At 33.6% G+C, this 25,386-nt stretch overlaps 1 long non-coding RNA gene across 2 annotated transcripts; it reads right to left on the bottom strand.

Annotated features, from left to right (window-relative positions):
• Positions 1-13,678: 13,678 nt before the first annotated feature.
• Positions 13,679-23,605, bottom strand: LOC149577577 (uncharacterized). Of its 2 annotated transcripts, none has more exons than XR_016363648.1 (3): positions 23,451-23,605; positions 23,200-23,302; positions 13,679-13,894 (listed from the first exon to the last, which is right to left on the bottom strand). It is a non-coding gene; the product is annotated as an uncharacterized LOC149577577 (long non-coding RNA). The 2 variants fall into 2 exon arrangements; XR_016363651.1 differs by lacking the exon at positions 13,679-13,894 and adding an exon at positions 20,511-20,920.
• Positions 23,606-25,386: the final 1,781 nt, after the last annotated feature.

Below are 25,386 nucleotides of genomic sequence, written 5' to 3'. Positions count from 1 at the left end.
CATCATCATCCACATGAACAAACCTTGCTTGACCATCAACTCTTCTATATGTCCTTCCTTGGCATTGATGACATTCATAGGCACACAGACCTTCTTCATTGCAATGAAAATAGGTACCACAGAAGCCTCCTCTTCTTGAACCTTGTCCACATCCTCTACCTCTTCCTCTCTAATCTCTAAAGTTTTGATCACGAGAGCAGTTGAAACCTTCATTCCTCTGGTTTCAGCTTGTACCCACATCTTCATTTTTCTTCTGGTTCTCATTTTGGTCTCCAAATGACCTACCATTGCCCCTTTCTCCTTGACTATGCCCTCTTTGCCTTCCATCAATTTTTTTTTTTAGCTTCTCCTCAAATCACAAGGTGAACTAGTATGCCTCTTGAATTCTAGTCATTCTAACTAGACTTAACTCCTCCTGAATGCTAGGTCTTAACCCATTAAGGTAATGAGCAACCTTCTCCTTGTTTGCTTCTGCATGCCCCTCCCTAATAAGGACTTAGTAAAATTCCTCTATGTATTCCTAGATAGTTTCCTACTTTCTTTAACCCTTTCATCTTCTTGAACAAATCAAGCTCATAATCAACAAGAATAAACTGTTTCTTTAGTTTGTCCACCATGCAATCCCATCTTGTGATTTTCTCCTTTCCTTTTCTATTTCTTTCCAACTGAATCTCTTGCCACCATATTTTGGAATGGCCTTTCATTTTTGCCTTCACAAACTTAACCCTATCAGGGTCCTCTATATCCTCATACTTAAAATATTCCTCTAGCTCACTGATCCAGTCGATCAACTCATCTGGGTTTAGATTTCCCAAAAACATGCCAACGTCAATTTTAGGTCTTTTTCCCAACTTGGAAATGGCCCTAAAAATCTTCTCCTCTACTTGGTTTAGAACTTCTCCATCTCCTTCCCCTTCCTACACAATATTTCCTTCTTCATTTTCCTCCTCTATTTCATCACCTACAATAATATTCATCCCTCTATGGATCTCCTCTTGCAATGCCTGAACTTGTTTCTTGAGGGTTCTAACCTCAGGAGGAACAGCTCTGACCCTTCCACCATGCTCCCTTCTTGGAGGCATCTTCTCACTATATTAAAACCCACAACCAAATAGTCCTAGTGCAAATTCCCTCATAGTTGGTGCTCTGTCTACACGCTCAGGAAAACTCGCTCTAATACTACTTGATGATGACACAACCAAAGACAAAATGAACACAGCAGGAAAAGGGGAATACTATTATCAAAAGTGATATGCTATTACATTTAGTAAAATAAAAATAGGCTTAATGACATGCCCTATTGGCTTATAATGTTATCTGATTTTGGGGAAGAACCCTCCTCACAGTACCTTCTCCCAAACTCCACCAAAAAACTATGTTTATAGTACCAAAAATGACCTTAAGTAACTTGAATTAGGTTTAGGGTTAGGAATAAATTTTAGAATATGTAATTTGGCATCCAACACAAAAATAGAAGGTTCTAGAAAACATGTTAGAAGTCTATGTAAAATTAGAAGAATCCAGAAATGGTAGTCCAACTTCTGGGAGATATAACTTTTGATTTGGGACTTCGATTGACAAACTGTTTACATTTTTGGAAAGCTCTCTGAGCACTATATAGACCTATGGACTATATTTTCTCATCCCGCATTGTTTGGTCCTATATGAGGCCATTTAGTGCCTTAAATATGACTTTGAAGTACTCTTAGGAGGTCTCCAGGCAACTTAAAACTGCAATAACTTTCAAACCATAAGGCCTTTTGACTTGATTTTTTTTTGGAGTGCTATAAATTACAAGTATAATCATCCCTCAAAATTACACCCTCTAAATCATCATAATTATGGTTTAATTACAAAATAACCTACTTTTTGCATTGGCACATATCCCAAGGTGCTCAAAAACTTTGAACCAAAAAACCAATAGTGGAACTACGAGAGTTGGAATCTCTATCTGACCCAAATGGGTATCCAAAAATGAAAACACATTAAACAAAAACTAACACTAAGCATATTTTTCGGTGATACAAGATTGACCTTACACCACTGGATGCTCTTGCATAAGTGCACATTCACAAATTCCACCAAAGGTACATTGATACATGACATTAGATCCTTTTATCATTGATCAATTCAAGAACTAGTAGCTTTAGAGAGGAATCAAGTGTATGAAGCATCGTGTGTGGATGGAAACCTAAAACTCAAGCATAAACACCTAGAAGTAAAGCATTTAACCCACATTCTACATATGCTGAGGGATTTTTGAATCAAGTGGATTAGGTTTATCCTAATTCATGTTCACAACATACAATTTTGGTTCAAAGAACCCATCTAGATCACAAAGAAAATGATTCATAGGCTTACCAGGTCCCCCATGCTTGATAGACCTAAAACAACAAAAACCCTAGGTTGGGTTAAACTGGTGAAGAAGACTTTTGCTGAGTGGAATGGAAGACAAGTGAAGCTAAATGGTGTTACAAACATGGAGTTATCAACTGAAGTTTAGATATCTTTGCATACTTCAAAAGTTTTGCAAGAAAATTGGGACAAACCCATGTCTCTAGAATTAAAGGTACATTGTGATTTGCTCTAAAATTTTAGTGTTACCTTGTAATTATGCATTGACATTTGTGTCAAAAAAAAGGGGGACATATATTATAGAATGTAAAAAAGGGGGAAATATAGTTGTATAGAAGGAATTTATGTTCAACAAAGCTACAAAATAGATTTTGAAAAATAAAAAATAGAATCAGTGTTAGTTGAGTATTAGCACAAGTGTAAAAATCAATTTATAGACCCAAGTACATTGATAGGGGGAGTTTTGACTTATCTTTTTGAGCATTTAGAATTTTTGGTATGATAAGTATTTTTTTCACTAATGCCAAAGTGGGAGATTGTTGACCTTATGGTCAAATCATTTGTCAATTAGTGCCAAAACACTTGATCATTTGGTTGGTCACATTGCTACTAAGCTTCACAATGTTAATCGAGTTATTCTAGTGTTAACTGAGCCTCATAGTATAAACCAAGTTGTTTCTATATCAACCAAGCAGAAAGTAAGTGTTAACCGAGCAAAATAGAAAGACAGTGTAAACTGAGCTAGCCATGTTAATAAGGTAGAGAAAATGTATTGTTGACTGAGCTTTAGTGTCAACTGAGTTCTATGGTGTTTGTTGAGTCATCAATGTTAACCAAGTTTATATATGATCCTAAGTGATCAATGTGGACCAAGCACTAGTGTCAACTGAGTGCTAGAGTTTGTCAATTTCACTATGTTACCGAGTGTTAGAATATCACCTCAGTGGTCTTCAGAACCTAAGTATCAATAGTGAGCCAACTTGGTGAAGATTTTTAAATTTGGTATTATTGCCAACCTCAAAAGGTAACTATTTAATTTGGTATATATGTAAGATATCTTGTCATATCCAAAAGAGTATGAGTAAAAAGTATGAATGTGAATTGAAGAGTAAAGGCTACAAGTAGTATAAGGAAAAGCAAAGTCTCATCTATCATAGCAAGATGATAATTTTACATCAAAGGAATCTCATTCAACAAACTGAGTTGCAGAGCAATGATCAGCTACTAGTTCATCCTAACAGGTGCATCATTCAAATCCTTTAACAAGGTGGACTTAATAGTCTTATGTAGAATCTCCTAACCAAGTATATACTTTATTGTATTGTATGAATCCTTTCATAAGGTGGACCTAATAGTCCTTATTGCTCCTAAAAGGGTAGATCATCAAAAGTGATCATTTGTAGGCCTTGACAGGTCAACTTCATACTGTGGTACTAAAGCTTGTGGGTATCATAACCCCCCCTACCAATTTTACTTTCTATTTGGAAGGTTTTTGGATTACCAATTATTGTGTAAAGTGTTATGAATGGTTTATTGCTTTCAATATTTCATGCATTCAATTAGATCATATTAGCTTAAAGAGGATTAATTGGTGAAATGAAGTAAAAGTTTTATTGGTTTCTGATTCACCCCTCCCCTCTCAGTCACCTAACCTATTCTACATTTCCAATAGTTGGTCACTTTCCTACTAAATTTCCTAACAAGAGTAAGAGTGACAAAAATGACAAGAAAGATTTCAATTACTTTAAGAATGGGGATTACAAAGACAAAGGGAAGAATTCATGCTACATTACTGAAGAGGAGCATACCAAGTCTAGTTTTGATGATGAAAAGGAAATAGTTGAGATAGTATGTGTTGAAATCAAAGAAGATCCCAATGGAGAAAGGTATGAAAGTAAAACTTCACTTATGTCACATGTTAGCAAGAATGATTCATGGATTATTGATAGTGGTTTCTTACATCACATGACTAGTGATCTAAGTAATTTTGATAAATTTGACGAAATTGACAGTGGTGTAACTATTAAGCTAGGTAATGATGTTCCATATCCGTTAAAAGGTAAAGGATCACTAATGATGAATGAAAAGATTAGATGTGATTATGCATATTGGGTACAAGGACTAAAGTACAATCTTTTGAGTGTTGGACAGTTGAATAACTCAAGTCACAAGTTTAAATTTTAGAACAAAAAAGTCAAGATCTTTGATGATGAAAGAAATTGGATCAAAATGAAAATAAGAGGTAACTTATTCTATCTTGATCCTACTATTGAGACATGATTATTTGATAAAGTTGAAGATGTATAAAAGGTTGTGTCATGTAAACTTTGAGAAGATGGTGAAAGTTAGCAGAAAGAAAAGAGTAATAGGTTTACCAAATATACAAAAATGAGAGAATGCTATTTGTAAAGAATGCCAACTTGGTAAGATGACAACATCTAGTTTTTCAAGAAAAGCACGCCAAATGATATCCTATAATTGGTTCATATTGATCTATGTGGTTCAATTGGTGTTGAAAGTTACTATGGTGATAAGTATTTCATATTGTTTGTTGATGACTATTCAAGAATCATGATTGTTATGTTCATGAAGGTGAAATCACATAATTTTTATATGTTCAAATGGCATAAAGATAGAGTTGAGAAGGAAACTAGAAAATCTTTGAAATGTTTAAGATTTGATAGAGGTAGTGAGTTTATGTCCGTTAAATTCACTAGATTTTGAGCTGAGAATGGTATTAAAAGACAAATGTCTGCACCAAGGACACCACAACAAAATGGAGTTGTTGAAAGGAGAAATAGATCAATTATGGATTGTGCAAGAACATTGATGATTGAAAAAGAGGTCTCTCAAATATTCTAGAGAGAAGCAATTAGCACTGTTGGTTATACTCTCAATTGAGTTCAATTGAAAAAAGGGACAAACAAGATAGCCTATGAACTTTGGTATAGTCACACACCAAATGTAAGTTATTTCAAACTCTTTGGAAGTAGGTGTTATCTTCACAAAGATGAAAAGAATAGTAAATTTTATTTTAAACAAAATGAAGGTGTATTCTTGGTTATTCATAGAAAATCTTATAAGTGTTTGAAAAACGATACTAACAAGATGATTGAAAGTGTAAATGTAAGATTTGATGAGTTTGTAGGGAAGAATGATGTAGAGAGCAAGATGGAACCTGAAGATTACAACAACTTTGTGTATGTGTATGAAGAGGCACCTAGCACATTGTCCTAGTTACAATAGAGGCCCACTAAGCACTAGAAAATAAAAGTTGAGTTACATAATGCTTTTCTTGAGCATCGGTTAGCACAACCTGAGTAGGAAGTTGAAACCCTATCAAGTGGAGAATTTGCTGAAAATCAAATAAATGAACTTGTATTGGCCAAATATGTGAGAAAGAATCATTCCCCTGAATAAATTATTGCAGATATAAGTGTTGGAGTACAAACAATAACTAAATTAAGATATAGTACCTATTTGATTTCTGATTTTGAATTAAGAATAGTTAAGGCTGCATTGGATAATGAAAATTGGAGAAATGAATGATGGGATTGATCAAAATAGGAAGAACAACACATTGACACTAGTACCCCTATTAAAAACAATGTAATAGGAACCAAATGGATTTTTGGAAACAAGCTGAATTAAAATGGAGAAGTGGTTAAAAATAAGGCAACACTAGCTTGCAAAGGTTAAGCACAAGAAGAAGGGATAGATTATGGTGATACTTTTGCTCCTGTGGAAAGACTGAAAGAAGTAAGAACATTTTTGGCATATGCTACATACAAGAAGTTCAATGTATATCAAAATGGATATCAAATGTGCATTTTTGAGTGAAATACTTGAAGATGAAGTATATATATTGAACAACCTAAAGAATTCATTGAACCTTAAAAGAAAAACATGGTATGCAAATTGAACAAGGAATTATATGGATTGAAAAAAGCACTGGGAACATAATATGAAAGGTTATATTCTTATTTGATTAAGATTGGCTTTGAAAGAATAAGTGAGAATAGTAATCTATATCTAAAATGTGAATACGAAGATATGGTATTAATTACTAAAATATTTGTGGATGATATTATATTGGAGGAAATGACATGTGTAAGAATTTTTTTGATCAAATGAGTACAAAATTTGAAATGTCGATGTTTGGTGAGATCAAATTTTTCATTGGATTACAAGTCTATCAAACAATGAAAGATATATTTGTGACTCAATCTAAGTATGTCAAAAAAATCTTTAAAACTTTTGGGATGGATGAGTCTAACACAATCAGCACACCTATGATGACTGGAGTCAAATTATCAAAACAAGACACTACTAGAGAGGTAAATGAGACACAATACAAATCTATGATTGGTAAGTTATGATATGTTGTACATAGTAGATCAAATATTGCACTTGTTGGAATTGTTGCAAGGTTTTCATCTAATCTAAAGGAGGCACACATGACTATTGTGAAAATGATATTTAGATATCTAAAAGGAACTGAAGAATATGGCTTATGGTACAAGCATATTGATAAATTTAATCCTAAAGTCTAAACAGGTGTTGATTGAGTTGGTAATTTTGATGATAGAAAAATCACAAATGGTTGAGCTTTCTTTTTAGGAGAAAGATTGATTACTTGGATAAGAAAGAAACAAAATTATATTCCACAATCTATTGTTGACGCTGAGTATGTTTCTACTGCAGTCAATTATTCAAATATTGTATGGACTAAGAATTATTGGAAGGTAGGCTAGAAGAGATAACCAAGCCTATTACTATTTATTGTGATAACACTAGTGCAATAGATATTTTAAAAATCTTTTGATGCATGCAAAAATAAAGAACATATTAATCAAGTATCATTATTTGAGGGAGCAAGTACAAGAGAAACAAGTGAGGCTTGAATATGTGTAGTCTAAAGAGAAAATTGTCAACATATTTACTAAGTGATTGCCTAAGGATTATTTTGAGCATCTAAGAGGTAAATTATGGGTCCTACCCCTATCCAAAATTGACTAGGTGAAGATTCATGTTGCATCAATTCATGGATGAATTATAATGTCTTTGTGGAGTTGATGCAAGAGTTCACACTTTGGGAATATTTTTGAAGTTGTGAAGAAGATTGTGATGAAACTAATGTATATTGTACATGCAAGGTAGAAGGATAACTGCAATATTTTATTATTTTCATATTGAAATTTATGATGATCTTTAGCATTACTGTCAAAGGGAGAGAAGTGTAGGAAAAGGGGAGAGAACTAGAAAATGAGAAGATTTCCCAAGTTCAAGGGGAGAGTAAGGAACAATAAAGTACAATATCAGATTTGTTGCTAACAAAAGGATGAGAAGATTATCAAATGGTGAAGTATACCCAAAGGGGAAGATAATTTGCAAAGGGAGAAATTTTGATGAAGATTATTTCTACCAAAGGTACATACTAAGTTATAGAGAACCTATTTATAAAGATAAAGAGTTGAAAAGTTGTATTTTTTACAATGCATATATTTGATTATCTTATGTAATATTTTTTAGTGTAGAATCATATGTTATGTGTTACCATCAATTCCAAAGGGGGAGATTGTTAGCCCTAATATATAATGTAACTATTACTGCTATGAATATATATAAATGAGTCATATCAGTTATTTTGTTTTCATTGATGTCAAGTCTTAGTTGGCTAGAGATTATGCTAACTCAATAGAATGTTTTATCAATATGGTTGATGAAGATAATTATAATTAATGAAGAGAATTTGAAGAAAGTATGTTAAAGATTGAGTTGATAATTATGGTTTACAATGAGAACTTGAAGGAGTTGGACAATGATAATGTAATGTTAGTTTGATTAGTTTACAATCATGTAATATTGTAATGTATAGAGCTACACAAGCTTAACTGAGTGACAAGGTTAAAGAAGGGAGACAATATTCACTGAGTGACTTTAGTGTTCATTGCAAAGTTAATAAACGAAGGTACAGAAATTATGTATTGCCCAAGTGAGTTCAGTATTAACTAGATACTATATTACATGAGTGAAATGTGATGTTCATTGAGTAATAGCTAGAAGAACAAGTTGAAAGAAATGAAATCTAAGGCCAACTTTTGATGGAGATTCAAAATGTTTGAGATGTTCAAAGGCACGAGTCAAAGTTTGTTACAAGATTAACTACTAGGAAAATTCAATAAGGATATGATGATAGAGAGTAAAGAAGAATAGGGAAGATTACAAACCTCTGTGAAAGTTCTATGAGATTGATGATGATGATTAAGCAACAATAAATGGAAGAATCTGGAAGTACAAAAAACTATTTAAGGAGGGGACAAGACAATTTTTAGGTTATTGATGATGTTGATCATATTGCTAGTTAGAAGATAATATTGTTGATGAGGTTGTTGTGAATGTGAAGTTGGAAAAGCTGAAAGAAGATAGTTGAATTAGGTGAACCAAGTAGAGTTGGAAGAAAGAGGAGTGAATCAACCAATCGAATGAATAGAGGAAAAAGATTGGAGTGGAAGATTAGATAGAGACAAGAATAGAAAGGAGATTTGAATAAGCAAGGTAATGCTATACCTAAACATATTGGTTTTACATTGTTACTTTCTAATCATTGTACTAGAAAATCTCATAGACTGAGTGGGCCTAATAATTCTATGAAATCCTATATGGTAACATTGATTAGTGGTGTTTTTAAGTCCTTTAAAGCATGCCACTCTTTAGACAAGAGCAAGGAGTGATAAGGCCTAGATGATATTTTGGTTAAATCCTCTAACAAGGTCACATTAACAATGTGTTGTAACCTTTAACAAGGTTGGATACTAATAGAGATTACTTCAAAAGAGTAAAATTTTGGGTTGTTGATCCTAGGTGGTTTTTTTCATTAGAGGGTTTCCACATTAAAAATATTGGCGTTAATTGTGTGAATGTTGTTATGTTTCAAGTTGTTTTATCTTTTATTTTTATTTTACTACAACTTGGTGGTAACAAAGTTTATGGTCGATAATAACTAAATTATATTATTTTTAGTCAATTAAAATAGAATAGTGAATGACAAGTTTGAAGTAAAGTGATTGAATGAGTTAATTATGAAGTTTAATGGATACATCGAGTGAAAGTTTGTTTGATACTAAAGTTGTTAAAAGGGAATGTGGATAACTGATTCACCCCTCTCCCCCTTAGTTATCTAATAGATAATATAACCTAATCCAATAGGATCAAGATTTCATCTTAAGGCTCCATCAAAGTTTAGGTTATCACAGCCTACTAGAGGAAGTTCGCACTTGCAATCTTCCCTAGCTTATTTATCTGTTTCAGAGTAGGTCAAAGTTGGGTTAATTAGTTTGAGCTAGTTTTTGCACATTTCTAAATTCCATTTAGAGAAAGAACCTTCTTCTTTATGAGAGATTCTAAGGTTATTATTTTCCTCCTCTATAATGCATGCTTCTACTTTACTGAGGAATGAGGTAAGATCTATCCTTTCATTAGAAAATATTCTTCTATTTCTCTCCTTCCATATTTCTCGTAAAATTATGGATGGAGATATTTTCAATAAATTGCTATAGACCCTAGAGTGCCCATTTTTAGGCCAATTGTTTACTAAAATTTCTTCAATTGTCTGGGAATGTTCTTAACCAGATAAGATTTTGACATAACCATTGCCAAGATTTCCTAGCAAAGAGGCATTGGAACTGCAACTGCTCAGTCATCTTAAATTCATTTTCACATAAAGGGCATCTTGAGGCCCCTCAAAACCCATCTTGGAAAATCTATTTGTTTTTAGGATTATGTTTTGCAAAGTTGTCCAAAGAAAGGTTCCCACTTTAGGAAAACGTGCAACATCTGAATAGAGATTGAGAGGGATATCTATCTTTTCTCATTGATTGGAGTTAATTATAAATTCATATCCTCTTTTTACATTGTATTTCCCTCTCTTTGAGGCACCCAAGATTAATTTGTCCTTCTTATCTTTATGGTAAACTTGTTTATTTTTTAGAAATCGTTCAAAAATATATTTTTCTTGGATGGATAGATTTGTCTCTTTAATGGATTTCTACTTCCAACCTCCTTATTGTTCATCATTTCTTATATGTTTGTAATCACTTACATGATGTCCTTGTAGATCTGTTAGAGAGTTTTTAATATTAGTTGGAAGGTTAAAGCTATTAGGTGGAAGCAATCAACCCCACGAATCTTCCAAAAATAGAGTCTCATGTCCTTGACCAATATTCCAACTAATATTGTTAGATATAAGGGATCAACATTGCATCGTGAAGTTCTAGGTTCTTGATCCTTTAGGTGAATCTTTGGTTTGAAACAATGATAAAGGATTTGAACTATTCAAATACTTGTGAAATGTTTTTTTGCCCATTTTCTATCATGTTCTTGGTACATTCTCCAAATTAGTTTTTCTCCTAGGACTTCATTTTTCCAGCTCTAGTTCTTTATAACTAATCCTCCATATTCTTTAGGTCTACATATTCTATCCCATTTGATTTATTCTTGTTTCTTCTTTTCTTATGCTCCTTGCTAGAAAAACTTTCTTAGTTTACTATCTAGGTTTCTTTTAACTCATTTAGGAAGTGGAAGACAACACATATGGTGTGCAGGAATGGCTGATAAAATTGACTTAGTCATGGTTATTCTTCCAACTTTACTTATCCATTTTGCTTTCTAGCTTTCCATTTTTTGGTCTACCTTTTATATTATAAGATTCCATGTTTTAGCATCTCTTGCACCTTTTTTGAACTGGATGCCAAGGTATTTATAACAAGGATATCTAGCTTTTCTTAATCCTATTGTATTACATATATTTCTTTCTATTTTGAGGGGGGAGTATTGAGAAAGAAAATATCTGATTTAATAAAATTTACTTTTTGACCCGATCCTTCCATATAGGTTTTAATAATTTGTTTGAATTTTTGGGCCTCTTCCATCATGCTTTCTCCTAGAAAGATAGCATTGTCTGAAATTATTTATGTGTTATTTTAGGTACTTCCTCTATTACCATGATTCCCCTATTTTTTCCATCCAATTATGTTTTTTTTACTGCTCTACCAAATGCTTTAGCCATTTTGATAAAGAGGAAAGGGTAGATTGGGTCTCCCTACCTAATACATCTAGATATGCTAAAACAAACTTACGAAATACCATTAATTAGAAGGGAAATTTTGCTAGTTGAGATACAATTATATGTTAGGTCAATGCACTGGTGTAAAAAACCAAAGGCTTCCATAAGCATGCATAAAAATCTCCAATCAACCTTATCCTAAGCCTTTTAAATGTCTAACTTTATTAACATATAAGGTTCCTTATTAATTTGAACTGAGTGTATTAGTTCTTGGGTTATTTGTTGGAAACAATTCTTCAATTGTATATTGTCATTGATGTTTACACAAATGTCAGTATTAACTAAGAAATGTAGACTTTGCAATATTAACCTTGTATATCTCAATATTAACTAAGTAGCCTGATAAAGAAGACTTTCCAGTATTAACCAAGTAGTTGGTTAATAAAAGGATTCCTACTTGTAGTGTTGACCAAGTGGTCAGGCATCGAAAGGATGGCAATATTGACTGAGTGGTCGGGCATTGAACGAGTCACAATATCAATCTAGCATTCAATCCTAGTATTGACTGAGTGACATCTTTTTTTAATATTTTAATCAATTAAGGCTGACTATTTGGATGTTTATTGATGTTTTCAAAGGGTATTCAAGCTGAATTTTCCTATCTTATGATATATAAGAAAGGTCAAGTTGTGAGGATAAGATGTAAGAAGTGGAATATGAAATAAGATGGATATGAGAGTGAAGGAAAGGTAGAGCAAGAACGTTGGAAGATAAGATGAAAAGCACATATGATCATAAAGGATCTAGAGGTCAAGCTAAAACAAAGATCTAAATCTACAAATAAAGTTTCTTCATAAATTAGGTAAAATTGTAGTTGCTTTCTAACCATTGTAGTAGTAAAGAAATCTCCTAATAGAGTTGACTTAATAGTCATTTTGTAAATCCTCTAACAAGGTGACATTTCAAGATTGAAGTGCTTGAAGATCTCTAACTAGGCCACTCTTAATAGGGAGATCTAAATGCTCTAACAGGTTCATACTTAATAGTATGCTTTGTAACCTTTAACAAGGTTGGCTCCTAACATAGCTCACTTCAGAATAGTGAAAGTTATTGTGACTAGTTGCAAGGTGGTTTTTTTCAAATTGGGTTTCCACATTAAATCTTGGTGTCATATGTGTTCATGTTATTTGCTTATGCTTTATGTTTCTGCAACTAAGTTACTAAAGATTAAAATAGATTAATAATCTTAAGGTTCTAATGTTAACTAAGCTAGTCGTATTGCATGATCAGTGGAAGTTTGTATTGACATATAAGGGCCATGGATTTATGTTTGTGGTAACTGATTCACCCCTCCCCTCTTAGGTACTCTCTTACATTTCCAACACTATCATCCTACCAAAGGGATTCAAAAAATATTGAATATAAATAGGTGTTTTGAGTTACACATAAAAATAGCTATGCTATGTTTTCTAAAAAAATCAAGAACTATTTTTTGTGTGCGCGGGTTTTGACCCACCTAATTTTATCCATTTTGTAAAAACTCTAGTAGTTCAAAAAGTAGATTAAAACTCTAGTAGTTTAGAAAGTAGATTTGGAATACTACAATTTATATTGTTTACAAATTTTTTCATTTTGAGTGGATGACCCTCAAACGTCTCATCCAAGTTTAGGGTTACTTGATTTCAAGAAAAAGGTGTTCGCTTATACCCCACTTTTTGTAAATCATCTTGGTGCACTTACCCTAGTTTTCTATTATATTTTTGTATTGAAATTATATTTGCAAGTTACCTTTAATACTTAGATTTAGTATGCATGGTACATTTAAAAATTTATTATATTTTTTAATTCGAAATTATATTTGCATGTTAGATTATATATATTTTTATATTTTTCTTCAAATATTCTATATATTAATATGTTAGTGTATTTTTTTCTTTTTCCTTTATATAATATATAAATAATATATCCTAATAAGAGATGTTTAAAAAGGAAGAATAATTATTTTAAAAGATTAATTATTTTAGATTAATGTTAGTTTATGTTTTCTAATATCACATATGGAGGGCAATGCCAACATATAAATCAAATAAATTTATCTTTAAAAAAAATTGTATATTAGTGTTAGTATATTCTTTTCTAATGTAACGTTAGTTTTTCATATTAATTTTACTTTAGGTTGACGTTACTTTTTTAGATTAATGATAGTTTACATTTATGTTACCAAAAAACATTTAAAGTTATTTTTTTCCTAGATTAATGTACTTAAAGATAGTTCCTTTATTAGAATTGCAAAACCAATTACAAACATCTCTGCCCCTTATTGATGTCTTTAACATTCAGTGATCACTTGATGATCAAAGCCAATAAAATCAACAGAGTATCCTTTTTAGGAAATTGTGACACTCAAATCTCAAACAACAGTTTAATCTCAATACACATAGAATGTTGCCCACACATCGATCACAGCATCAATATCTGCAAAAATGAAAAGATACGATATTCTACCTTCCAAATAAAAAGGTTCTACACAGAACCACTTGCTACATCAATATTTTCAATAATGTGAAGCTCGACCAAAAACACTATATATACTTATCGCAGATATACCTCAATTGGCATACGTAGAACTGAACAAGAATATCAGTTACAAAATACCAATAGACTCCACAAGAATGAGGTGATGCCACGCACATGATGCAAGAATCCAATAAGGAGAGAATCGGTGAGAATAGATAACTGTCAAAGCACATTAACAACATGTCGCAATGCCAAAATGTAACCAACATTGCATACTCATTTCCGATGGTGAATACTTAATGTCAACAGTGAATATGAAAGACAAGACATAACCAATGCCAAGTCAGCATCCATATGGTACAAGATAGGAAGAACACGATCATACTAAGTTGAAGAAATAACCACCATGCCAACTGAGCACAAAGCCTCATACACATAATTCCAAATATGTTACACACGAATAGAAATAAGCAATGCATGCAAGTCTCCAAAGATAATGAAACTCTATCATATACCAAAACTGTGAACAGCAGGAAGATTGATCTCTCTCACAGCTATAAAACATTAACACTCCCTTTTAGCAAGAGTGAGATCCTTAGAATGCCAAATGATGACAAGTGCATTTTGCTGCAACAAAAGATAATGTCAACAAAGAATTTTATCATCCATAAAAGAAATTGTTACCTCGATATAACAATATTCACCAAAGTTTCTCTTAGAGGATAAACCAAGAAGCATTTAATAAAGTCATGGAGTCGCACTTTTGACTTCCATCATGCCTATTAGCAGAGGATGGATCAAGGGATTTCACCTTGAACTTCCCTCACAAAGAACTCATTAATAGGGGATTGCACTTTGAACTTCTCTCACAAGGAACTCATTAACAAGGGATTGCACCTCAAACTTCTCTCACAGATGAGAACTCATTAAAGCACATAAAGATCATCTGAATGCTGAGACTCCCTCTCAGCCAAGATCCCCTCTCGAGAGAGGCAGCAAACTCAGCGTTTGAGTATCACCATAAATTGATTGACTCCAATGTTTGACGAAGCAAGGATCTTTTGCATTCTCCTCTATCACAAAAGCTCCCTCTGAATATAATTTCTTCTTATTTGAATAAACTAATCATAATGACAACCTGTATAGGATCTTCCTCTTTAATGAAGTTATGTAACACCAATTCAGTCTCATGGCTGCAAGCAGCATCTCCATGTTCATTTTTAAAGCCTGTGTTACTTTGCATGTAATATCTCATCATCTCGTTACTTCTTGATTCATCATGCAACCAACAGAGATTACAAACGATTCATAGAATCAACTTATCATGAAGAAAAATATATAGATCAATGCTAAAAGCATGCACTATTCCCAATGTTGTAACAAAAACTTATGATCAATATTCAAAGCTATGAGCTTAGAATACTTATATCTTTGTTGTCTAATCTTCCCCAAGAAGGATCTCAACATGCACACAGATATGGAACAATACAGGGCTATCTCTTTTACCAATATTGAGCAATAATCGCAAACCAACACTCATATGAAGATCGTAGCACATAAATAGAATATCTCAATGCTTAAGAGTTCTGGTTCTGGATCTTTTTCTTAACCTGGCTCTGATACCATGTTAAGTTCTGAACCAGAATATAAGGATGCAATAATCAGAAATACAATAACAGATGACACAATTATTATTCTGGGAAAAACCCTCCTCGTCTCATTGATGGAAACAAACCAACCCACAGAAAGATAGTTTCTTTATTAGAATTGCAAAACCAATTACAAAAATCTTTGCCCCTTATTAATGTCTTTAACATTCAGTGATTACTCAATGATCCAAGCCAATAAAATCTACAGAGTATCGTTTTCAGTAAACCGTGATACCCAGATCTCAAACAACAGTTTAATCTCAATACACAGAATGCCGACCAAACATCAAGCATGGCATCAATTTCTGCAAAAATGGAATAGATACAATATTCTACCTTCCAAGTAAAAAGGTTCAAGACAAAACCACCTGCTAAATCAATATTTTCAATAATGTGAAGCTCAACCAAAAACACTATATATACTTATTGGAGAAATACCTCAATCGGCATACACAGAACTAAACAAGAATATCAGTTACAATATTTGAATAGACTCCACAAGAATGAGGTGATGCCATGCACATGATGCAAGAACCCAATAAGGAAATGAATCGGTGAGAATATATAACTGTTGAAGCACATTAACAACATGTCATGATGCCAAAACGGTAACCCACATTGCATACTCATTTCCAACAGTGAATACTTTATGTCAATGGTGAATACGAAAGTCAAAACATAACTGATGCCAAGTCAGCATCCATATGGTACAAGATAGGAAGAATATGATCATACTAAGATGAAAAAATAACCACCATGCCAACTGAGCACGAAGCCTCATACACACAATGCCAAATATTACACATGAACAGAAATAAGGTATGCATGCAAGTCTCCAAAGATAATGAAACTTTATCATATAAAAAAACTGCGAACAATAGGAAGAATGATCTCTCTCACAGCTATAAAACATTAACAAAAGGTACATTATAAAACCAAGTGATCAGTTATGTATGAAATCCACAACACGTCATATACTTCCCCAACCAGCTATTCATGTGTTCAAGACTAGAGTCAAATTTGCTAACCCATAAAGGCAATGTAGTTATGAAAAGATCCTTATATTAATAACAACAATATCATTAATCAAGATCATGAATAGCAGTCCACAATTACCAATCAAGAGGAATCAAATACCAGAAACAACATATCGCATAAAACAGTCCATTTATCAATATCTTCATAAGAGCAATTGATTATATCAAGCAAGTATAGTATAGGGTGACAACAAATTGTGTTTAGATCCATCAAACTAAAATTAACAAACAGAAACACTATAATCGTCAGCCAAAAATGGAAGTATATCAAATGCTGTTTAACTAATCCTTACTGCTGATAAGTTACCCACGTAAGGTGTGATTACCAAGGGTTAAATACTCAATTGACAAGTGATGCAATTTCCTAACAATTGTGATGCAATTTTGGACAATGGAAGAAAATTGCATCGCAATCATTAGAAAATTGCATCACTTGTCGAAAAGCTGATTCTAAGACGGACACATTTATGAAGGCATTTTTTGAATTTTTCGGTTGAAGTCAGATGCTGTTTTCTATCTTCGGGGGGCATAACTTGCTTGTTTTAGCTTCATTTTCCAATCTAAAAGAAGCATCGGAGGACTCTTCTCAAGCACTATACAGATTCTCTGTTATTTTGATCAATATTTTTCAATGGTACATATGATTCTCAAACTAAAGCTTTTTTGCTCTTTTGTTGTACATGCATTCCTTCTAGCAGTTGGGGTTTGGTTTTTTGCATTGTGGGGGGTGTTTTGTATTATTGTTTCTGTTATTTACATCAGTAAACCAAAACATTTTCAAAAAACAATCCAACACCTTCTAAAACAATGGCTAAGACCTCTTCTTGTCTAGAACTTTTGACCCCTCATAACTATCACACATGGAAGTCCCTGATGACAAGGCTTCTCCGGTCAAAAGAGTTGTGGTCTTGTTTAGACACAGTACAACCAGTTTTACAGACGCCTTTTGAGGTCATGCAATACAGGAACAAGATGGATGAGACAATGGGGTTGATTTCTTTACAAGTATTTGACAATCTACAGTTTCATCTTGATGAGTGCAATGCCCCTCTAGCTATGTGGACCAAGCTTGAAGGCTTGTTTGGTACAATGAATGAGTTCAAGGCACTTATTGAGGCAGAGCTTACCTCTCTTGTACCGGATTATTTTCCTTCCATTGAGGGCTTCTTGATGAAGTTCAAACAACAGAGATCTTTATTGCAGGGTTGTGGGAAAACCAAGACTGACACTAAGTGCATTTACTTGATTCTTTCTAAGCTTCGTGGAAACTTTCAGATTTTTGCTTCTATCTTCTATTCCACCAAAGATGCTTTGGGTAATAGATTTACCATGCCATCCTTTGAGGTTTTCTGTGATCGTTTGACTCGAGAGCAAACTAAGCTCTCTCAGTTGGATTCTCTCACAGGCTCACAGACTTATGCATTGGTAGCTCAGCCATCTTCTGGGACGAAGGAGAAGAAACAAAAGTCAATCCTACAAAGTATTAGATTGAATCTAGCCCTCACATCACATCAAGCCCACCTCCTCCTGAGGGAGATAAACCAAAGCCTAAAAGACTGAAGTGTGCTTATTGTAATAAGCCCAATCATGATGAGTCATGTTGCTATGAGAAGAAGTTAGATGGCTATGTCAAACAGGTTTCAGATTTGACAACTCTCCTTCAAAAGAGCAACATTGATATTCCTTTTACTTCTCACAGATCCTCTTCATCATCATCATTTTAGTCAAATGGTAAAGATATAGGAAAGGGTCATGCATTATGTGCAACTACTACTCCACATTCTTCTAGATGGTTACTGGATTCAAGTACTTCACACCATATGGCATCTTCTCAGGATTTGTTCTCTTCTTTTGAGGCTTCTCCTACTCCACACATTTTGATGGGGAACAACATTGTTATGACTGTATGTGGGAAAGGTTTTGTTGGCACTGATGATGGTACATTTCATGATGTACTTTGTGTTCCATCTTTGTCCTCTAACCTTCTCTCTATCTATCAGATTACACACAGTGGGGCAGGGAAGACAGTTGAGTTTGCACAAGATTCAGTGCACATCAGAGATAGTGAGACAAGCAATATTGTTGCTTCAGGGATTGCTGATCACTCTTCCTGCCTATACTCTTTCTCTCATTTTGGTCCACAATCTCCACTATCAGAGGCTCACTCTCCTTCTTCACGAGAGAGTACTGAGGTGAAGTCAGGTCACTTGAACTTATGTGTTGTTCCTAAGACCAGTGTTGTGACTTCTACACCTCCACCTCCTATTCAAATTCCATCCATTGCATAGGATTACTCTTCAGCATTGCCTATCATTACAACTCCAGTCATTGAACCACCTATTGCAATTGTTGAGGATATATCAAAGGACACACATCTCCTCTCAGATGACAGATTTAGCACACCTGTTATCCCACCTCCATTGGAGATTCCATTTCAGGATTTTCGTACATTCTCCTTTGCTAGGACTTCCAGCTTCACCTTACATTCAGGGGTTCCACCCTCCTTGTCCAATGCATTTGTTTCTTTTAGATTGGAGACACATTGGTATGTTCATCGACAGAGGAGTTCTGCCATTCTGGGGGGGCTATGGAGTCTCAAGCCTCTAGCATGGGGGGTCTCATTGTACTTATGGTCTTGAGAAAGTCTTTTGAGACATATCATTTGTACATTTTTTTTGTAATCTCTTTTTTGAGTAGGGTTTTTCCCACATGATTTTCTCTATTTCTCCATTTCATAGAGATTTGGTTGTGATTGGGTACCTCATCAAGCCTTGTTGTCAGGACCCAAGTTCACTTTCAGTATTGTAGTTTCCTTGCTTTTTCATGCATTGTTTGTAGCTGCATTGTTGCTCATCTTAAGGGGGGTGTTAGAGTAAAAAGTTAATTTCATTCCATTTATTAAATTACCTTTACTCCTTTCTTAAGATTTCCCTTTATGCATTTGCATTTCCATTTAATAATTAATTAGTAATTATTAAATGTCTTTACCTCTTAAGGTTTCCCTTTTAGGTTTTTGATCTCTTTCTATAAGGATTGATCTTTTGTAAATATCTCTCATCTTTTCAATTTGATAATATATTTTTCATATTCTCAGAACAAAACCATTGCCTCTTCTTTGTCTTTTCTTCTCTGTGACAGATTCTTGCATGCAAGTGTTCTTCGGGTTTTGTAAATTTGTATTGCTCAAATCCTTCAGAAGTTGAAGTTGTATTTAGCCAATCAAAGATTTAAAAGATTTTGGTAACAAGTTCTAACGATCAGTTTCAATTTAGAATCATTATTTCAGTTAGTGATTTACATCAAAAATCAGAAAATTAAGAAACAAATCAGAATATCATCATAATCCTAAAAAGGGAACAGAACAATATTTCTTTGTTATACCACTGAATTTGTGAGTGTGAAGAATCACACATAGATAATAGCATATAAAATAGCGATATCTGATTTATAGCGTTATAGGCATGCATTTGAGTACATACACCTCACAGATTAAATAGAAGATAGAGATGGTATCCATAGCTGTAACACATCAATTTTTCATCTTATACACATTGATTTTGATACCAATTTTTAATTGGATCAGCAAATAGGAAAATTCCAAACTTAATTAAAAAATAGCTTATTGCAATACGCAAGCCAATTACAGATCAGTTGGTAACTGGGTAGTTCTATATACAAAAAGGATTCATCTGAAATATTGTTCAATCACTAGCTAATCATGCCTTAAATGATTAATTAGACTGGTGATTAATTATTGTTCTGTTTTTTCAATCTGCTAGCTGAATGTTGAAAATTTTCTATTTTTGTATGATAGCAACTATAATTCTTGAATGTGTATACAAAAACCCAAAAACCTCCATATGCCCAAAATATCTGATCCTCCATCTCTTAGTTTAAATAGGTCTTCATTTCTTGTAAATATTTAATAGATAGAATGTCCAGTGAATTCAGATGTTCTAAATGGTAATGAACAATTCTTCGCAGCAAAAGGCACTCAAATTAACTTTACATGGTAAAAGACATTTGGTACACATACATATTTCAGTAAGTAATGATATGGGAGAAAATGACATTGGTGGTGTCAGCGAGTGTAAGAAATTTTCTGATATTGATCTCATTAAGTGTCACATAAACCACAGTTACACATGGAATTTGAAGATCGTACAGGCAAGATACCTACCTCTGATGAATAAACTGAAACTGATGTTCCACTTGCAGATGCAGAAATGATTGATGCTGATACTAAATTTTCTGTCAATGACGTTCCTAATGACCTTTAAGTCCTTAAAAGCTTGGCTCTACAAACAAATAGCTACGAACTTCTTAGTAGATTACGGTTTTATAAATAGTAGTGAGACAGATATGCACCTGCTTGAAAAGAAATGATACCAATGAACCTATTCTAAGTGAAATGGGTCTGACAAAATATTAAATGTGGCAAAAAAAACCAATGGCACAATAAGAGTATAACAAGACTTGGGAAATAAATTGAGAGGAAAAACACAGAAACACAGTACTAGCCGACCGTATTAACTCAATTGTTCACAATACAATAAGATATTTTTCTGCCTGCTTAATCCTAGTCCGCATACAAGTATGTATTGGCATGTTAATATAGGAAACTACCAAGCAATATTATGATACAATGGGTATAAAACCATGGGCCAACAAGAACACCCATAAAGGCATGTTAGCATTTTATGCCCCTTCATAGGCCATTGATTAAGTAAAAAAGAATCAGAGAGATTTATATGGGTTACCTTGCATGAGTTTATGCCTTTGATGTTGCATTATTTTCCCCCTTTTCTTACTTCAGCCAGATCCCCAAAATGAAAAATTCCAAAATTGGGTAAGTTGTCAAATGGTCTGACCTTTTAACTCAATCAAGAACCCTTGTCAGCGATTTGATAGGTACTAGGAGGTTCCTGGTTCCTGCAGAACTGCCAATTCAATTTGTCCCACAACTAAGTCCGTAGGGTAATGAAGGAAAGCAATAGGAGATTCCATAGGAACCAAGAACCATTGGTTAGTGGTTCCCATGATCCCCAAAGAAAGAAGAAGCAAAGGGCTTGAGGGGTAGAGAAAAGCTAAGTCATGGCAGAGGGAGGCAGAAAGAACTAAAACTATTCCAAAGGGGAAGATGATAATGCCAAGTTTTGACACTTGCCTCCCTCTCCAGGGCCATTAACGCACAACCACTCTTGTAGCTACCCAAATCTCATGTTCATGACAGACTTTAATGTGTTTATGGTGCAAATTTTACAGGGAAAGCAGTGCCCATGCTGCAGACCTTCTTTCTACTGTGCAGTCGTACCTAGGCTGCATTTTTAGCAAATTTTACAGGACATTTTATGCATTTTCCATGAAATTCATCAATGCTGGCACTGGTATTGGAAAGGTTTTCTAAATCTGCAGATCAGATTGCTTCATGCAAACTTATCAGGGTTTCTTTACAGCGATGGCTAGGGTTCTGGCCCTGCCACCACTCCCCCACCCCTCTCTGCCCCACCTATTGAATGTAAAATACATCTAGATACAAATTGTAAAGGGTTGTTCTTTTTGTTTCTTTTGGAAACGTGTAATTTTGCAGCTCTAATATTTTAAACAAGCTTCATGCCTATAAACTAATAAATTTGCTAATTTTTACTTCTCACTTCTTTTGCTATGTGTAAACTACTTACCTCTGCTGACAAATTAATGTTCACTATTCTTGCATGTTTATATGTTGTGTTAAACCATTTGCAGGGCTAAGTTTGGATCAATTTTCTTCCTTTAAGCATAACAATAAAAATCACACTCTGTAATCCATGATCAAGAAGAGGATGAAAATTAAGTAAAATGCAGAATAAGTTCCTTAAAAATAGACAAAATGGGTTGGAATGTATTACACAGGATCCAACGGAGGAACTAGTATTAATGAAACATAAGCACCTAGAGAAAAAAAAAGGAAAAAGCAAAATGGCAACACATTCAATAAAAGGAAGTATTGTGAGAGCAATCTAATAGGAACAAATTACATGAGAAAGAGAGCAAAACAAAACTATACACGGCTGTTACCAGAAGCTTCACAATTTATATCTGCAGCTACCGAGAGCTGCTATTTTGTTGATTTTGGGCTGCAATTAGGATGATGTACCCATTTTTTGAATAAAATTGAAGCTTGAGGTGTATGTGCTGTTAAACATTTTACGGGATCATTTAAAATTTTAAACCCCTAAAAGACTTGTCACGTGTAAATTTCAGTAAACTATGGCATCAAACGGGTGCAACCTGCCTGGATGCAAGCTCCTTAAGAATTTGTTGCAATAGGTAACCTTTGGTCACAGCATCTAAATTGAAGGTAGGCAATTTATTTATATTTTTTTTAATGAAAGGGCAACAATTTATCAAACAAAAACATAAGCAGAATCAAGACTCATAGCACATCTAGTTAGAAAGCAGTGGAACGTAAAGAGCCACGCAATTGCAGCAGAATGGTTGAACATTCTGAAAACCCTAAAAACGTAGTGTGTTTGCAAATTGTGTAGTGAGAATGGGGAACTAAGTATATTAATTGAAAAGGAAACAGCTAACTTACCATGTTTAGGAATTGAACCATTCTCTGAGTGTGCCGAAACAACAAGAAGGGGTGGGATATATCTTTTGTAAGCAATGCCTGACCTTCGCCTGATGTAAGTCCCCTGACCAACAACCAAGATTTCGTAATCAACAACTCCATTTGAATTTTAATGTTGAATAAGTGTATGGATGCAATCAATTCTGGGAACTTAATGCTGAATATTAATCAGCTTGTGGATATTACGGAATTCAGAGATGTTGAACAACTACCTGCCAAGAAACGCAGGAAGAACATTTCGTGGGTAATGCAGGTGGGTTTTGCAGGCTTGTCATTTTTAATTACTTGTTATAGCAAAGCGAAAAATCAATTTTATGATTGAAATGTAGAAAAGGGAAAATTGTGGGCATGCTAATACCTTATCCTCTAAAGATTTCTGGCCTGCTTATCACCACCCTTTACATTCAATTTTTTATTTTTTCAAACCTTATTTCACAGCAACGGTTTATGGAAATTACCGTTGCGGGGAATCGTTCGAAGACAAAGGTTCAATAGGTTTATATTTTTTAAAATATAATTTTTATGTGAGTAAATTAGATTATTAATAATTTTTAAATAAAATAACATAATTTTTTAAAATATCTTTTGAATAGATTAATAAATATAATTTATTTCAATTAATCAATACTTTGTAAAAACTAAAATTAATTTTTTAAAAAATTAAAAAATTAAAATCTAGATCAAGTGAGATAACAATTGATTGGTATTTTTAAATAAATGGAAAAAATAAGAGTTAAAAGTGGAGATAACATCTAATATATAGAAAAAAAAATTAAGAGTTAAAAGTGGAGTGAGATGAAAAATGGCTAGAAAATAATTAATGTGAAGGGTTGACAATTTTTCAGGCAAAAAAAAAAAAATCATCACTTCAATGAACAAAGCTCATAACAATTTATAATAATAAAATGAAAAATTAATAAAAATAACAATTTATATGTTATTCTTATATGAATGAATACATAGGGCCAAAATAGTTCTATGGCAATTTTTTATTATTCTATGCATATTTAAAAGGGAAAATGTGACAAATGTATTCATTTTATGTTGGTATTTTAGGTATATTGTTTTGATTACTTGGACATTTTCTAATCCTTGAAGTCATGTTCCTAAGTAGAAATAACATCTGAACTCTGCATTTTTAAATCTCAAATTACAACTTTCTATATTGTGTTCAAAATAGTAAGTGCACAGCAAGCTAAAGTTGACACTATAATATGGTTTGATGAATTATTTAAAATCAAAATATTATTATAGACCCAAGTAATTAACTCCTAACTAGTCAAAATATTCACTCTCTTGCAATAAATTTTTTTAATTATGCATGTAGGACAAATGTAGAAGGGCATCGTTCTTGGTCATTTCAATAATCAACCACTGTTAAGAGATAAATTAACAACTAGTGCGGTCATATTATATCATGGTTAGTGATGCAGGAGCATCTTGGGGTAGCGGGCAATCCTACAGGAACATCAGATTTGGATATTGTGGACCTTATATTTGGCGTGATCAAGGTTATGTTTGAGGATAGTGGTGGAAATTGTCCTATGTGCATAGAAGGATTGGAGTGATCATGTTGGAGTTAAGATCTTTTGGTGGTTGCTAGTAATGTGTTCATATTTCCTAGGTGGACTTTGGAGATTGTTTCCATTAGCTTCGATCTATGGAAATTGGCTTGTGTGATCTTAAATGCCGATCGTTGGATGGTGTGTGGTCCTATGTTTAAGGTTGTGTAATGTTATTTTACCTTATGAGTTAGTTGTGCATTGTAAATTTGGGGTTTGTCCTAAGTCTTATGTAATCTATCAGACCGACTTGTGGCTTGAGTGTTGATTTAATGTAATTTGCTAGGTCAACTTATGGTTTGGTTTAGTATAAGTAGAGGGTCTTATGATGTCTAGAGTCATTCATTCATGAGGGAGTTGAGAAAGAGTTGCTGAGAGGAGTGAAGTTTAGCAAAGCTAGTAGTAGAGTGTGGGCTTAGGAAATATGAAGATTGCTTGGTGAATTGCGAGCTCAACTTCAGATCTTTCTTGGAGTTTCTACAAGATTGATGTGTTGTTGTAGATTTGGGCTAGCTAGGAGTTATTTGGATCTTGTGAGATCTTGCAGAATTGTTACTATAATTGTATTGGCCATAACCAGGAAGAC

Source organism: Cupressus sempervirens, chromosome 1 (assembly GCF_028749045.1).
Source record: "Cupressus sempervirens isolate cs-2001-9-10 chromosome 1, ASM2874904v1, whole genome shotgun sequence".
Lineage (NCBI taxonomy): Eukaryota > Viridiplantae > Streptophyta > Pinopsida > Cupressales > Cupressaceae > Cupressus > Cupressus sempervirens.
The sequence above is the reverse complement of the archived record's forward strand: the minus strand, read 5'-3'. Positions and strand labels throughout refer to the sequence as shown.